Raw genomic sequence first — 18,524 nt, 5'->3', positions numbered from 1 at the left:
CTCTTTGGGAAGCCCTGTCGTGCTCACTGGGTTGCTCAGTACTGCCAGGAATGGTAACTGTTTGCCCTGCTGAAATCTGACAAGGTATTCAAAAGTTGTTTGTTTGATTGTTTGTTTCTTAAGTAGCTTTGTGATCAAAATCTGCCAAAATAAAACCTGATATTCGGAGCCTGACAAGAACAATTTTTTACACCTTCTCCTCAATTAAGCCAAATTGATACTATGAATCCAGAGGCAAAGAAAAGCCTTAGGAAGCCAATGGGCAAGGAGTTACTAATACACTCCAAAGAAACACAGCTAGTGCACAGGAATCTTTTGGCTTCCGTCTCAGTTGAAGATCTCCTCAATATACGGAAGCAAATTGAGGTAAAGGTAGCTGGATGGCTGGGTCAGCTTGTGGATATCATGCAGGTTGCAACACCATTCTTCCAGAACTTAGAAGCAGCTGTATGTGTCTCTTACAAATCAAGTCTTTAGGAGAATAGACCTGCCGCTATAGAAACAATGGAAAGCCCACCTATCCTTCCTGACCAACGTCCAAAACTCTTCTTTCTGTTCGTCTCAGAAGGTGTATGGATATGGTAAAAGAGCCCGATTTAGGAAACACAATCCCTTCTTCAAAAACCTTCCATTCTTTCCTCTGTGCCTTTCACATTTAAATATTCTATCTGGCCTTCTCTTGGAATCCAAGGCCATCTCTAGAAAGGCAGACTTGAGGGCCATGATCCTTTCAGGAGAAAAGGGTAGGGGGCTATTTAGAAACTACATGTGTGAAAAACCTTCAGTCTTTTCCACAAATCTTAGTAAAAGTTTTAGCCATCTGAACAGTCATCTTTAATTTCTCTCTGCCAGAAATACAATTGGGGTCCAACTGTTCTTTTGTAAACTAGTGAGTTTATACTTTACCAGATCACGTTTTCCATGATAAAAATAGACATATCTTTCTCTAGAATAATACCATATTTTTGCTTGTCCAGTAAAGTTCAATCAGTGGAGTGATACCTGGACTGACAGATTAGACTGAAAAGTGTGGTTCTTGTCCCTCCTTAGTGGAGCAAACTTGAGCGAGATGGTTAGCCTTTGGGCTCACAGTTTTTAAGGTTAAAGAGGATTTTTTTTTATGGTGGAATGAGTAATTTCTGTTTAAAAGAAAATTTAAATGTGGCACATGGTCTGTTATTAACTGTTCCTTTCTATGTGTTAGTTCCTTCATAATTGTTATTGTGAACATACCACAGGTATCATGTATTAGTTCTGGTTACAGAAGTCCTATTTCTGTCTTTAAATGCTCAAGAACATGTTTCACAAAATATGTAACATTGCATGGCTTTGTGGGCGAGAATCTGAACTATTTAAAGGAAACCTGTTGTAAATCTCACAGCGTTAAGAGGCAACTCAGGCACATAGTGTAAGGGGGAAAAAAAATCTCAAAATGCACTCATCTTAAAGGTTAGCTGTTGAGTAGGAAAGGGTGTTTCTACGCTGGCAAACAAGAGAAAGAAGAGCTCAGTGTAATCCTTTTAACATAGTGCTAATAATTCCAGTTCTTTTGTAGACGTGGATGTTCAACCAGAAGGGAAAAAATGCGTTCATCTAATAATAATAATAATAATAATAATAAAAAGACTTTGTCACTTACCGCATTCAGCACATACAAATTGTTATGAACTCCATAAATGGGGAGGAAAGTGAAAAATATCAACTTGCATTCTACTGATGGGGAATTCAATCTGTGCATCACGCACCCGTGAGATGTGGGACGTGCCTCTGAAAACACAGCCCTGTGTAGGTCTGCTGATTTTCTCACAATGTCTACCTAAAATAGGGTTTCATTTGAATATCAGAAATTAAAAAAAAAAAAAAAGAGCTATCTTAACTCTTAGATTGCATACCAAGGCAACCTTTGAAAGTATCAGGGTTTTGTCCTATGGTTTTTTTAAAAATTTCTTTCTCTTTTCACTTCATTGTTTAAAAAGTAAAAAAAAAATAAAAAAAAAAAATAGCCAAACATAGTGTTAGTGAAGTCACAATCACATCGTGCATTTCATCCTCATCTGATTGAAAGCAGAAAGGATTCTTCCCGGAACAATGAGAATCCGACGTGGAGTAATAACTGCTTTACACGCCACTTGCAATGGAGCGAAAGAAGGGTCGAGGAGACGTGTAAGGCAGCTCCCTGTCCAGAAAGGCTGTCTACCTTAGGAGCCTGCCTTTTATGAACAAAGAGGATAGCGTTTAAAACTGCAGGCGGAAGCCCAAGTGGCAGGGGGAAGCCAGGGCAGGTCTGGCAGGGAACTGAAGCGGGGCAAACCCTGGCTTGTGCTGGCCAAGCCTTCCTCCAACTGTCCGGAAAGGCGAGTCTCGTTTACTCTGTCAGGGCTGGGAGATGACACTCTACATGGACAGCAGAGGGCAGAAGGCTTGCGGAGTCCTTTCCGAGCAGGTGGGCATTTCCTGAAACTGGGTTCCACTGAATGTAAACCAAACAGCGCAAAGAACTTCTGGAAGCGGATAGCTTTCTGCAGGCTTAGCCCTGCCTAAGCAACTGACTGGCTTGCTATTGCGCCAAAGTTAAAAACATATTTGGTTGCAACAGTATATTATCAAAGTAGGGCCCTAACTACATGACAGCAACACATGATGTGAGCACTGAGAACACTTAATATATATTTTCAGACCAGCATGTTAGGCAGAGGGTCTGCTTTAGGATCGACCAAGTCCCCACGACCACGTAACCCTTTCTCTTCCCACGTGGGCGTACTAGCCCTCGTTCTCCCCTGCCTAGTTCGCTGCCCACCAAGCACCAAAGACCCAGCTACACCGGAAAACGGAGTCAGGTGATTGAATCAGATGAAACCAGGATGATGCGCGAGGAAGAGGGGAAGCGGCGGACAACTGTTGGATTACAAGGTCAGGAAAATTGTCTACAGCTCCCAAACACGGGCCACGCCCTCCAGGGCAGGCTTCGCCCTCCAGGTCCGAGCCCACCCAACTCACCTCCTCTAACTGTGCAGTTTTCAGCTCTGTCACTTGCTGGGGAGAGGACAGATGGGCTAGCATAGGCTATGCCAGAATCTCAGGTCTGTTTCGCCATACGCCCTCCTATTTCTTCCAAAATTGACAACTTCACATTTATAATGGGTTTCCTCGACATGCAGTGATATTTCCTTAAGAACAAAGGCAATGATGGATGCAAGTTTCCGAGACAGAAAGTGGTCCCAGGGGATGTCTCTGGGGGAAGAGCCGCCCCTGATCCGTGCACGAGCCACCATGATGTCCAAGATGTTGACCTTTTAATAACACAGTGGAGCTTCCCTGGCACACCCCAGTTTGGATCTGACCTCCAGGACACGAGGAACAACTATCCTTCAGAAAATTATAAGGTGCCCTGAGCATTATCAAGTTGAATGCCTTTCTCAGACTCAAAGCCCAATCAAGCCAAAAAGAAGTCACTATTCCTCCAATAGAAGATTCTCCCCAGTCAGACCACATGCCTAAGAAAACATGGAGGCAGCAAGAAAAGGCAGCGAACCAGCTGTGGCAGAGAGGCGGAATTCAATCAAGTTGTCAGGTTCTTCACCAGCAAAACGCAGCTAGAGCGGCTGATAACATTCATGTATCCCTGATCACGTGTCCAAGTACCAGGCTAAGTACCTATTACATCATCTATGTTAATGGTCACTACCGTCTCGTGAGGTTCCTATTCAGGCATTATAGTACCTGCTCCAATAAGTACTTTCTAAATTTTTCCAGGTGGGCTGTCTGATTATTGTGCTATGCCCACCTCCTTCATGAGGGAATTCACTGCGTCACCCCTGCCCTTAACACCATTTCCATTCCCTACTCTTTACTCCAGGGGTCCCCAAACTTTTTACACAGGGGGCCAGTTCACTGTCCCTCAGACGGCTGGAGGGCCAGACTATAAAAAAACAAAACAAAACTATGAACAAATCCCTATGCACACTGCACATGTCTTATTTTAAAGTAAAAAAACAAAACAAGAACAAATACAATATTTAAAATAAAGAACAAGTAAATTTAAATAAACAAACTGACCAGTATTTCAATGGGAACTATGGGCCTGCTTTTGGCTAATGAGATGGTCAATGTGCTCCTCTCACTGACCACCAATGAAAGAGGTGCCCCTTCCGGAAGTGCGGCAGGGGCCGGATAAATGGCCTCAGGGGGCCGCAGTTTGGGGACCCCTGCTTTACTCCTTGCCTCATTTTCACAGAAAAGCTTCTGACAGTGATAACAAGTAAAGGGAAGAGAATGCAGTAGCTATTCCATTTACCCAGGCCTTAGAACTCGTCTCCTACCCTGTCCTTGGCCTCTATACTTATCCACATTGCTAAAATGGTGCTGTAACAGATGTTTAGCTAAGGCAGACGCCTCGTCTCCAAATCAGAACCGCATAATGCATCACTTGTCCTTAAAGAACCCCTTCGTTGTCCCACCCAAACGTGAGCCATCTTGGTAGGATTTGACCTATAAAAATATAAAAGCAAGCCCTAAAAAGCAAAAACGTCAAGAAAATACATGGACACGGGAGGCTCCCCCAAAAAGAGACTTCGGAAGACATTTGCTATATGACGCTAGATGCAGAAGAATATATTGAGGATTCCAGTTCCGAGACCATAAAAGCAGGATGGATTTTCACCAGGAGCGTCAAAAAGGCTTGCTGACTTCCTTTTTGCTTTCTGCCCGCACACATGAACAACCTTAAACAGATCAAGGGTCCAGGCTTTTCCATCCATAAGGTCTTTACACCCCACAGTGACATGCTAGGTGGCCCAGCTAATCACAACCAGCCCCTTTCATTTCCATGTGGACATGGCAAATAAGAAAAGTATTGTAGTCCAATAATTTATAGAGGCCAGGGGATAAGGAGAGGGCTCCCTCCAGGTGGAGAGGAGGCCCATGCAGGCCTGAAGAACTGCAGTCATTCAACTGAGTGTGTGTGTGTGGGGGGGGGGGGGGAGACAGTAGCAGATTTCAGAGACAGAAACTGACAGTACAAATGACTTTTGTCCATAAGGAACAAAGGGGACAGGGGTGAAAAAGCCCGCTTTCCAACACAGAGCTGGAAAAGCCCCATTTTGCGTCCGTATGAAAGCACTCTGGTCAACAAGGCGAGCGCCACTGGAGGCAGAGCAAAACTGTAGCTGTGCTTCCACTCACCCAAGGTGTGGATCTGCGATGTGAAATTCCGTGCACTTCACCGGAGAGCTCCACAGCCCCGCCAGGCGCCGAAGCAAGCCCCAGACTGCTCAGGCAAGAGAACGCTGGATGTAACTGTGAGAAATAAAAAAATAAAAAAAAAAAAAAAAAAAGAAGAAGAAGAGGAAAACAGTCAGGATTCAAATGAGCACATAAAACAAACAAACAAAAGAATAAAATGCAAATAGAAGCCATACATCTTCCAAATGTGGGAAAGTTGAGATTAGAAGCTAATTGAGCTAAGTAACGCACCTCACCCCTTCAAGTTTCTTTCAATAGAGGAATGTAAAATATGGTATAAAACATACTAATTAGTTCAGTCATTTTAACTATGGCTCACCATAACCATTAAGATACAAAATTACCACAACAGTGTGCCCATTTGTAATCCTTCCAAGCTGATGCTGCCTACGTGCTCAAATCACAGCATCAGAAAGGTGGAAGAGTTGCATCTTTGTAGCAACGCACGGATTTTAAGTTTGCTCTCCACATTTACAAACCATTTACTTCATCTTAAAATGTACAGTCTGCTCATCCAGTTGGAGCATTTTATTTTGCCAGCCTTTAAATTCTAATACTTGCTAGTTAGTGCCACTGTAAATAGGATGCAGGAGTATATTAAATATCAGGAATGCCCCACTAATCCCAACACAACTTGTTTTGGACAGATAATTTAGGCTGTCACCTAACCTTTCGCCATCTAAAAATCAGGGTATTTCATCGAAATGTTGTAAAGATTAAACAAAAATTCCATCAAAAGTACAGAGTACAATGTCTCACATGTAGCACTCCTTCAGTGCATGTATGTCAACTTGCCATTATTGTCACTGTTACCGCCATTCCAATGTCACATATCAGAAGTGTCATCCACAGATTTAGGGCTCATCTCCTAATGACAAACTCTTTAGAAAAATGCAGACATTCCCCCTTCCCTGCAAAAGTCTAACTATTAAATGACTCTACACTAAGGCATTTGCTATTCATGAAGTGCCCTTCTGCCCTGGCCAGCAGCCAGGGGCCGTACACAAGGCAGAGGGTGACGTCTCAAAGGGACTGACTGCTGTTAGGGCAAGCAGAGAAAGGTCAACAAAGAAGGGGTGACAAAAGCTGAAAGCCCTAAGTTCCCAGTTTTGCTCGTCACCCTCATCTTGGGCACTAAATGTGTACCTTCACATGTATAGAGGAGCCCTTTCTCAGCCAGCATTTCCCAGGCAGAGTGTGACACCCTCTAATGACCTGGACAGGCACCAGTCTGGCTCTCTGTATGTTCAGTTCCCATACGGGCCACTGCTGGTCACCCTCCTCACGGGGGGAAGCAGTATCTCATTAATTAATGCTCCACATTATCCGGAATCCCTGAAAAGACTTTCTGTCCTCTACAAAGACTCCTGGTCACATGTGGCACCCATATTGGGTACTAGTGTCTTCCAGAGAGTCACAGTGCTTGTCACAACAGAGTAGGAAGAATGGAATTTAAATCCCAGCGGACCTCGATTTGAACCGTGTCTCTGTCACTAATAAGTAAAACCTCATACGAGGTTCCTAAGACCCTCTGAACCTCAGTCTTCTTATCTGAAAAATGGGAGGGGGCAAAACACCTGCCACACACAAGTGAGAACGTTATACCGAGTGGAATAAGTAAATGAGAAAAAGCTAAGAGCAGGGTGATTTCACACACAGGTGGGATATAAAACAGAGACTCATGAACATTGATAAAAGTGAAGTGGTTACCAGGGGGAGGGGGTGGGGAAAGGAAGTAAAGAGGGATACATATATGGTGACAGAAAATGATGTAACTTTGGGTGATAGGTATACAACACAATCAACAGTTCAAATGCTATAGAAATGTTTACTTGAAACCTATGTACTCTTATTAATCAATGTCACCGTTTTAATTTTCTAAATAAAATCTTTAAAAATATTTTTTTAGGACACAGTAGGCATACAACAACTGTAATAAAAATTTCTGCTTTCTTTGCTCCACCAACTTGCTTATTATGATACTTTAATAATCTGATTATGCCTGACCTGTGGTGGCGCAGTGGATAAAGCGTCGACTTGGAAATGCTGAGGTCGCCGGTTCAAAACCCCGGGCTTGCCTGGTCAAGGCACATATGGGAGTTGATGCTTCCAGCTCCTCCCCCCTGTCTCTCTCTCTCCCTCTCTCCTCTCTAAAATGAATAAATAAATAAATAAAAATTAAAAAAATAAATAAATAATCTGATTATAAGGAAATGATAGATGTAGAACTGTCTTTTCAAGACCATGTGTCTTTAAAAGACAAATGGACAAAACAGGACAGAACTATAAGCCACATGTAAACTTGTGGGGTTTTTTGTTTGTTTTATTCTTTTTTTCCTCCAAGTTTTCAACTTGGTAATCAGGGCCCAGCAAAGCAATACAGTTCTTTGATTTCCACCTTAGAAATTCTGCAGTCTTTATTCTCTTACCATATAACTTTAGCACTTAATTATATCCCACCTTGTAATAATTAGGTGTCCTTATAATCAAGTCTGTTTACTCACTTGTATAATTCTGATCCTTTCATCTTTCTTGAATATCAGTTTTAAATTTTATTAAGAGCCACAATTTAACAATAGTACAAAAACTGAATAGTACAAAAATAATAAAAGTAACCTCATCAGCTGAACCACGTGGGGCATACGCCTTCCCACAGACTATCTGTGCAACCATAAGGGAGTCACTAACCTTCATCTTTGGATTTGCAGATGGACTTGCACTTGAGTCAGATACTTGTTGCTTAGATTGCAAATTTATTTTAAAGATAATTTGAGAATTTTCTATATAACAAGACTACAATAAGGCAGCTGTAAACTTTCGGCAACGGAAATGTGACTTGCTTTGTTATTTTTCTATCACGTCAATTATAAAGTTAAAAGCCTGCTGCTAGAATGTAAAACCAAATAGGTATGGTCGGGATGCACAGCTCACTCAATACAATGTAATGATTAAATCTCTGGGCTCCACAGTTAAAGTCCTATTTTAACACATGATAAAAACAATTTATAATCCTCTGTTTCTTAGCCTTTTCTTGGGTAAAGTAGGGATAATAACAATATCTAATTCATAGAGCTGTTGTCAAGACTACTGAGATAAATCACTTAACACAAGGACTAGTACGTAGTAAATGTTTAACTATTATTATTGCTTATTTTCATTAGTGATGCAGAATTATTTAAAAATGCACTAACTAATAAAGTATTAAACTCACCCCCCATTTCATTATATGCATTATGAACGAATGTCAAGTGAATAAGTGGAAATGATTTTTTTAATCAGTGTATTTTTATCTTAAATATTCAGTAAAACATGCTTTAAGGCAATACATTTACCAAATGTTATTATTTATTAGGTTTTCATCCGAGTTAAGATGTATCAGAAAAGGTTATGTACTGATTAAAATGAAATACCATATTCGTTAAATAATCATGAAACTAAAACCCAAACATTATGTTTGCTTCTGAAATGTAAATTTCTGTTGTATTTTACATGTGTGACTTTATATAACTATATGAGGTCTATATTTTTATTTTATTTTCAATACTGTAAAATAAAACGGCATGTTTAAATACCAACAAAGAAAGCAGAAGTCAGTCGAGGGCACAGCAGCCCCTGAAAGCCCTGCTTACATTTTGGTAAGCGTGCTTCTAGACATCTCTCTATAAATAAATTCACCTCGAGTGGACAAAATTGTGCATAATAGGGCAATGCCACCCATCTATTTTTATTCCAAACCTTTTTCTATAATAGGGAGGCACTTTATAGATTATTGATGGCAATTAATCCAAGTCCCCTTTTGATACAATCAAATAATTTCACTTTTCATTTAATCTTCATAGGAAATTTAAGAAATATAGATATTCTATTTAAAAGCATTATAAAATGAGTGATTTAAGTTAAATTAAATATTACTACACATAGGGTGTAACTTAGGGATGTCTCAACTTGTGCCTCTTAGGTAGACTTTTCCACCATTAAACATATAAATAAAAAAATAATTACTGAAGAAAACACCAGACCACGTATTTTTCATAAATGCCATAAAACCAAGCAGTATAGACCAACCTATAAAAAGCCAGACAATAGGAATAAAACTTACAAGATGCTGTTATCTTCATTCACGCTACTGGTTTCCTTAATGGAAATTAAGTTTATAGGCTTAAAAGAAATGTTAACAATTTTCCCTTTAGATATAAAGAGAGTGATATTACAGTGCAAGGAATGGGAGATTAGTAAATGCAAATTAATTGACTTTTTTTCTGATGAATAAAAATAAAGATTTCACAGACATAAAAATACAAGACTAGGAGTTTCATCTCGCACCGCAGAAAAGAATGAAATCGCGAGTTTAATGGCATGAATTTCACAACACTCAAGCCGTTTTGCATGCTGCCATTCATTATAACTGTTTAGGAACTTCAGCACGCTTCAAAAAAGGAATATTCCAAATCCAAATAAAAGAGCTCTCTGTTACTTAATAGAGAACTCTGATGAGGAGGCCTTTGGAACTGCAATAAAATATTTGTATAATGCAGAAATTCATTAATTGATCTTGATGTACGAAACTTAGTTAACTAGTATCATTCGCTCATGTATTTGACAGATATTTAATTGAGTAGTGATCATGTATCAGACAGATAGTACTTCAAGCTCCAGGTTCATGATGTCCAACAGAGTAGCCACCAGCCACTTAAGGCTGTTGCCTAGCGAACACTTAAAATGTGGCCAGTCTGCACACACACTTGATGTCACCGTTTTAGTATCAAAACAGAAAACATCATCTTGATAGTATCTTATATTGATTCCATATTGAAAAGATAATGTTTGATGTATTGAGTTAAATAAAATATATTAATAAAACTAACTTCCCCAACTTCCTTCTCTTCCTTATGATATGCCTATTAAAATACATATTAACAATAATGCATGTGGCGTGCATTATTATACGTCTATTGGGCAGCCCTTCCCTAGGTGATGAGAGAAGTTAGGGACAACAGGTCTCTGCAGTCATGTTTGCATGCATGTTCAAGCACTAACACTGTTTAAAGACGCGTACGCGCTGCTGAGGCAGGTGAATTCAAACATAAGCTGTGAGCCAACCCCTAAAATTTTGCAATCTTGTCATATGCATCAGAATGGCACACTGCCAGTCTCATGGTAGCAAAGCTATCCAGTACAAATACCCTAAAATATAACACTTTTATACAAAGATATCTCTCTACTCAAGTTATGGCTGTTCGGTGCAGCACACGTTTTGATCATGAGGGGAAGAATTAGGCCAGTCCGCTGGGCAGAATCCCATGCCGGGGATACGGATGTGTTCTTCAGGGTTCAGGCTGGGGAGCTCGCATTTTATTTCCTTTTAAGAGTAAATGGGTCTAGTGGAGCAAGAGAGCACCCTCATCACAAATGCTATTTGAAAGTCATTGGTGGCCTGACCTGTGGTGGCACAGTGGATAGTGTCAACCTGGAACGCTGAGGTTGCCGGTTCAAAACCCTGGGCTTGCCGGGTCAAGGCACATAGGGGAGTTAATGCTTCCTGCTCCTCTCTCCCTTCTCTCTCTCAGTCTCTCTTTCTCTCTCTCTCTAAAAATGAATAAATAAATAAAAAATCTAAAAGAAGAAAGAAAGTCATTGGTATCTCCAACCTCGTAAAGTCAGACCTTGGGAGGAGGGACCTAGGAGAAAAAACTTCAGAGTGGCCAGAGGTCCCAGAAACCTCTGTAAGAGTCTGAAAGCCTACTGTGGTTGGGACGAACAGGTCAGAGAAAAGATTAGCTTAGAGATTGGGTAGCAGACCACAATCTTTGGTGGCTCTGACCAACATCACGAAAACATTATAGGCAGCCAAAGTAACAATGAGGTGCCCTGAGATTAGACTGAAACAGCAAATTTCTGTTTTTATATGTTTTATTCCTTCCCAAACCACTCCTTTTCTCACTAAGCTAAATCTCTGAAATTTCACTCTTTAGGATAACACTTCAATGAATTTAAACCATTTTCTCTCACACATAGGGATTTCCACAATAACCTGACATATTCTGGCATAGTTTTGCTCAGAAGACATAGTTTCTATCATAAAAATGCATCCAATCAATGAAAAACAATTGTGTTTTCAACACTGAAATGCAGGATCCGTGATCTGTCATACTTACTCAGTTTGGTAATAAAGTCATTATCATAGTTAACTTCCGTTCTTGAGCAAACTCCTTAATTGTAAATCTGATCCCTTCAACTATCACCTATCATAGTCCTCTAAGGAACACCTAGTTGTTGGTCATATTCAATCCTGAGATGGAGATAGCAGAACCTCTGTCCTGTCCTTCCTGCATTTCCACCACCAGAGAGGGTGAATCAAAGGAGCCAACCACCTAAAACTTGTTCTCAACAGTCATCCTTGGTGAGAGTATGACCTGGAATACTGGACAACCACAGAACACAGAAATAACTACAACGTGTTACCAAAACTTAAACAACAACCCAACAAGCCAGAGAGAAAAGTTCCGTTTACATTAGGAGTTCGGTTTCCAAATGCGTGAGCGCTGGGCCAGTACTGTTTTGGTCTCTGAGAAATTTTCAAGGTAAAGACAGAGCAGAAAACTTTCCACAAAATAAATTAGTAGAATCAATAGTGTTCCAGTCCGTGAAGTACTTTGGAATTTGCTTTATCCAAACTCAGTTTGAAATGATCAATTGCCTAAAAACTTAGTTGACTCCTAGTACATTAAGAATTAAGACTGCCAGGGGTTCTGTTTACCAACATGTTACCAGCTGCTGCTGTTTTCTTGTACTTGGATGAAAATAATGCAACTGTATTCCTTTAAAATTAACCCAGATTTTTCCTTTTATGCGCGCGCGCGCGCGCACACACACACACACACATACACACACACACAATTCCTCCCTCATACAAAGAGACACAACAGCTCAATAAGACCATTCGAATTTGAAGGGGTATACTCTACATTCATTGAGCATCTCAGAATAAAAGCGGAGGAGACAGAGAAATGTAGAAATACCATGTGTTCACAATATTTCGAAAATTAAAGATCCCATATACCAAACGGCATGTGGATGTAATTATACTTTGGGATTTTCTAAAAGTATAGTCATTAAACAGATGAAGCTATTAGAATATTAACATAAAAGGTTATGTTTTAAAATGTTTTGAATACAAATAATGCCTATTTTAATCATATTGCTGTCAAATCTAATGACATCAATAAAAATTAAGGATACACATTCAAAGTCAATTTCAGAGCTCTAATGAACTCATTGTATAAGGTGCTAGTAAAAATAATGCCATTCTCCCAAAACAAGACATAAAAACGAACTGGTTTATTTATGGTGTTAGTCTCACCAACATGAACTGTACCCTTGAAAGTATGAATTCTCCATTAAGTGTAAACAGAACCATACTCTAAACAAGAAATCAGGATGATTAATATAGATATTAAAAATATTCCCAGAAAACCATTATATTAAGTAGCAAACAAATGCTTCCATTCCTTTCATTACCCTCTCCTAATTAATTCAAGATTGGCACCGTCTAAGAACTAAATTTATTTTCAATTAAACTAAGAAGCCCGTCTGCCAGGATAATTTTTCGTTACTATTTCTGATGTGCAAAAGCAAAGGTTTGCTGTTTAGCCCTGAACATCTTCATCAGAACAAATCCCTTCATCTCCAGTAACAGGAAGGCTACCTGAACAGCCAGCTCCCCTCGCAAGGTGCTACCTCAATGGCTAATCCTATTAGGATCTGAGCCCCCCCCCCCCAGCCACTAAGTCCTCTGGGGAGTTTGAAGAATCAAAGACTCACCGCACGAACGACTTTTTTTTTTTGTACAGAGCTCTATTTTATGAGGAACAAAAGAATACCACTTGTGTACTTCAATATCATCTGCTTTTCCTTCCAAAATACTCCATTTTTAAGTAAAGATATGTGATGTAAATGTATTTAGAATGTAGCTTTTGGCACAGTCTCGCTTCCGAACGGAGCAGCCATCTGTGGGCCCCGTGGCTCAGGCATAATGATATGCTTACAAGCTGCTTCCCTTTTCTGCACAATGTACCCTTTTCACTTGAACATACATTTTCCATAAATTTTTGAATAACAAATTGGGCTCTGGAAGTTTGTTGCAATGGGACAAGGGAAATGCCTGTAGGCTAGAAAACAACAATTTCACTAAAGAAATTAATGCTGGGAAGGGGGGGTATGCACGCCACCCTCCCCACTCCTGTCCCACGGTCCCAACACCAACACCGCCGCCGCCTGTGTACCATCTAGAGCTGTGACCCTTTCAAAACCTGCACGGGAAACTCCTCTTCGTATACTATGTCTGTATATTAACTTGGGCAAAGAACTCAGGCGCCTGCCATCCGTTACACCTGCTGGGTGACAAACAGATGAGACTCATCGTGCAGACTCCCAACGTTCGATCTCCTGATATTGCCAGATGTCCCCCCATTTACATTCAAACACCACCGCAGTCATTAATGCAACTCGCCAGGCTGGCATTTAATAGGGGGAGAAAGTTGAATTCTAATCCAGAATCCTCTCGACCCAAAGCTTCCAGTGAGTGAGCGTAGACATGGTGAAATATGCTTCCGTTTGTCCACCTTTCTGGCTAGTGAGAGAACTGATGTCATTGCGTCCGGCGGGAGCTGAGACAGACAGACAGGTACATGTTGCACGTATTTCCAAAGGGAAGACCTATGTCTTGCCCTATTTAATTTCTGAATTTCGAATTTAAACAAGATTGACCTTCACTTTGCTACATTCTTAAAGACCACAGGAAAAATCCTGATGGTTGGTTCTGATTCAAACACACCAGTTACTAAAAGTGTATTAGTAAACAAACAATAAAAGTCAAGGCATCTATGTAGGGAGTAAATATTCTTAGTGTCTTCCCTGCTCCTTCTCTAGTCCAGTAGCACTTAAAGAGTAGTTTACTGATGAGATTTAACTGGTACACTTAAAAAAAAAAATCAAATGCACACCTATCACTCCAGAGCCACTGAGTGAAAGGGTGTGATGCAGGAGTTTTCAAACTGCCTTGTGAATTCTTTTGAAATCTATCCTGGACAGGCATCAACTCCTGGAAGTATATTCAGGAATGACACAGGAGAACACAACTGAGCAGCTCGGCTTGTCGACTTTCCTTCCTGTTCTTTCTCTTAGACAGAAACACCCACAGCGTGTGTTCCCTGTACCTGGCCCTGGGCACTGGGGCACAGAGACTCTGCCAGACACAAGGCTTTATCTCTGGGGGATTAATGCATGGCTCTAGGAACAGACATCAGTTGACTAATGTCCATAATGACTATTATGGACAGAGAGATTCTTAGATAAGAACTACAGGGAGTGAAAAACCCCTAAGATACTTTCCAGAAATGTACCATGTTTTCATCAATCAGACACGCCTACACAATTGGGGACTGAGAAAACCACTAGAGTAGACCTACAACAGAAGCTCTTAAGGTCAGTGCCTGGGTGTGGCGCTGACTCCTTTAGGGAAGACAAGGAACTGAAGTGTTTAAAAGGAAGCTGGAGAAGATTGTCCCTTCTTTCTGTATTGTTCCTCTATTTACACTTAAATCCATGTAGATTTTCTCCCCTTGTCTAGCTTCCTCTCCCTCTGGATTGAAGATGCTTTCTCTTCAGAGAGGTGTCTGCTCTGAACTGGACCTCAAATCACTCTCCCAAAGGGTACTGTCCTTTCTCACTACTGAGATGTGAAATTATGGTGTTCCCTGGCCTATTCATCATTCCTTCGTGTACCTGCAACAGAACAGAGGACTTGCCTGCCATTCACCTGTCCCCGTGACCTCAAATACCACCTGGCCAGAAGTGGGTATCCAATACATGGTGAATGAATAAATTACTGAACCAACATAGTTATACTTACTGTTCCTTGATCCCTTCTATGGCCAGACATGGGTTTTCTTTTTCAATGTATCTTCCTGGATACTTTGTACTAGTGAATTTTTCATTTGTAACTCAACCTGATTTTTTATTATCACTATTATTGATTTGAGAGAGAGAGGAAAGATGGGGGGGGGGGGGAGAGAGAGAGAGAGAGAGAGAGAGAGAAACATGTATTTGTTTCTGTATCGTTACCTGACTGGGGACGATTCTTTATGTGCCCTGACTGGGGGCAATGCTTCGACCAGCTGAGCTAGCTGGCCAGGACCAACCTGATTCTTTTTGATGACTCTTTTGTCCTATCTGCCATCCAGCCTTATTTTATTGGGGACGCGTGCACTTGGGCCCCCGTTCAGTAACTACCCATTTTTATGCAAACCCAATATTCTGCAGCCCACCATCCTTCGCTTTAACTTATATAATATCACATTGCCCCTCAGCAGGGACAGAATTCCAGACCTATTTAAAGCTGACATTCTATACTAGAGAACAGCAATAACAACAACAACAACAACAACAACAAAATCCCCTTAAAGGAGAGAAACACTTAAGGAACTTCTACTTCAAGGTGAAGGCAACAGAGGATAAAATCCAACCCCTTCACTCATAAGAGGAACTAAGCACCGAAGTCATTGACTTAAGGCTTTTGGTCACACTGGCGACACATTAAACTAGGCTTAAAATTACTAAGTATCCTCAGGCCTCTTTTATTTTAGCGTTTCTCCAGCTGCTGGGCACATTCCTGCCATTCCATGGCACCTGCTAATGGAAAGTGAGCTCAGATTCCATTGACAATTTCCTGACAAGTCATACTTCACCTTCCATTGTCCAGTCTTCTTAGCTGTTCATTATCCTGAGGGCTGCGCCTAGGAGATAATGATACACTCTGCCGCTGCCCCTGACTAGAACACATTTTTGCTCCAGGGTTCCTTTTAATTGAAACACACTGGCTCTGTTACTGTTTTTGGGTGCAAAAGTAAACACATTTAACACAAGAATTCAGTTTGTATTTGCTTCACCATTAGGAAGTGTGAAAAAAAGTCACCTGCCTCTGGAAGACTGATTGAATGCTCCTTTTTAGGCATTAATATATATATTTTTTTCCTCTTCCCTCCCCCCCATGCTTTCATTACCATTTGTCACTTCTGGGGATGTGATAATTATCTCTGCAAGGAAAAATATTATGGCCATCCTTACTGTTGCTCTAAGTGTCCCCAACCTATTTAGGAAGTACTGAGTAATGTTTTATTAACCCTTAAGCATAAAATTGACTGAAAATGTTTTAATTCTAAAAAGGAGGAGGGTGTCTGTTAAATCATGTCTCTTAAATCCTCTGTGTCCATTGTAAATCCTATAAGTAACCACCAATTGACTAGAACAGAATCGCTCATTTTCAGGATTGGTGGCAGCTACGCATGGCCAGAATGCTGCTTTTGCTCAGCAGACGTGAGCTCTTTCGATGAAAACAACTGAATTCGTCCTGCCGACAAATATATTTGGAAAAATGAATACACGTGTAAGGGGCATTAGGTTTTATTTTCTCATCCACTGGCTGGCAGAGAAAGAATGATGTGCTAACAGACAAGAACCGTACCCTGTCAAGTGCTGTGCTCATCTTCATTTCATCATGTTTTACAGGTAAAGAATGCCTAGGCAAAGAAATATGAAACGTATTGCCCAAGGAGACGCCATAGAGCAGCTGGGTAGGACTGCGGGTCTGAGGGCCCAGGAAGATGACACTTGTAGTTCCTGTCCCCTGTCCCTCCTCCCCCAAGGGGCTAGTAGTCATTGGGACTTGGTTTCAGCCATTTAGCTGTGGCTCTTTAAGGGGAAAGGGGAAAGGTGAGAGCCCCCTGGGACTTCTGCTTTTGATGTGATGTGATAACCCTCTGTCCCCTACCCTGCCTGGCCTCCACTTTGTATTTAATTAATTAAACAAGCCCCTTTTTTATAGCCTAAAAAATGTGAAGCTAGACGTTGAACCCTGGTCTAGGTTTTTAACCACCAGTGGGGCTATGATACCTATTATCTCATAAACTGAATTTTTCGGTGCTAAAATATAAAATCGGTCCAATGAAATCATCTAATGACTGTCACATATTCTTGTATCAAAATCTGTATGGATTTGCACTTTGGAATTTAACTTTTGAAAATATGAAAAAGACTCACAAATTATTCAAAATTCAGAGTGACCTAACGATATTTGCTAGCATTCTTTTTATTTATAAGAGGTCACATTCCTTGTCTCTTCTTATCATCGAAAAGCACATTTTTTTAAACACCATATATTTGGGGAAAAAAGAGATGGAAGAAAGTAAACGTATAGTCTCTTCCAGAAAGATAGGATCAGCTAGGGTGACCATAGTATGTGTGTATGTGTATATATGTGTATATTAGTAAAAGGAGGCAGGAAGAGATTAATTATTCAATTCCCTTAGAAGTAAAATGGTTCTTAAATGTCAACATGAAGAAGAATCAGCCAGAATTTTTTTTTAATTTTTAAATTTAAATTTCAGATCACTAGACCCTTCCTCAGAGATCCCAATTTAAAAAGGGTGGGGTAAGATCCAGGCATATGATTTTTAACGAGCAATACCAGGTGATTCCATACAGACAGTCTACATCTGTTCAAAGTGAAGTATGCTGAAATATATATAAACAATTCACACTGGGTTTCAAGGACTCTGTATGAAAACAACTATAAAACAATACATTTTATTCTGATTACATGTTGAAATGATCTATTTTAGCTATATTAAATTTAGTAAAATATATTACTAAAGTTTATTTAATGTAGTTCTTTATTATGTGAGTTTTTAAAACATACTATATATTATTTTATATATTTATATTTTGTTATATTTTTCATAAATTATGAAGTCTAAATTATAGATGTAGTTTATATTGGTATTTTTGTTGGACATTATATTTCTATATGAACTTATTTTTCCTTTGGCAACAATGGTTGATACTCTCACTCCAAGCCAAAGGTAATAAAAGAATTCTAAATTTAAACCAGAACCAAGGCATGCATAATAAAAGTTTTAGTAGGTAAACTATTTTTAAATACTTCTAAAGATCAGACAAAAAGATATACATTGACTAAATGGCCACACATGGACACATCTCTAGATCAAATTAGTTTTTTAAATTAATAAATCTCAAAACAGCAACTATTCTTAACCAGCATTCAATGATTACCAAATCCCATGTGTGGCTGGTGCTTGCATTCAATTACAAATTCCCTTGGACATAACACAAGTACGTATGCATATTTGTATGTACGGACACTGTTTATACATCCCAATACACAGTATGAGCTCTTAGCCAGTACCCTACCTGCAGAATAGTAGAAA

The 18,524-nt window shown here is 40.1% G+C and overlaps 1 protein-coding gene across 3 annotated transcripts in view; it reads right to left on the bottom strand.

Moving 5' to 3' along the window:
- The window catches only part of TENM2 (teneurin transmembrane protein 2), a 1,118,865-nt gene extending 1,113,653 nt beyond the window's left edge, over positions 1-5,212 (bottom strand). For all 3 annotated transcript variants that reach the window (XM_066273223.1, XM_066273224.1, XM_066273225.1), the window contains exon 1: positions 5,182-5,212. The gene's annotated coding sequence lies outside the window, so the exon portion shown is untranslated. The remainder of the gene's footprint in view (positions 1-5,181) is intronic.
- Between the last annotated feature and the right edge of the window lie 13,312 nt (positions 5,213-18,524).

The sequence above is a fragment of the Saccopteryx bilineata genome, chromosome 4 (genome assembly GCF_036850765.1).
Source record: "Saccopteryx bilineata isolate mSacBil1 chromosome 4, mSacBil1_pri_phased_curated, whole genome shotgun sequence".
NCBI classification, from domain to species: Eukaryota; Metazoa; Chordata; class Mammalia; order Chiroptera; family Emballonuridae; genus Saccopteryx; species Saccopteryx bilineata.
Note: the sequence above shows the minus strand (reverse complement) of the source record. Positions and strands in the feature narration are given on the sequence as shown.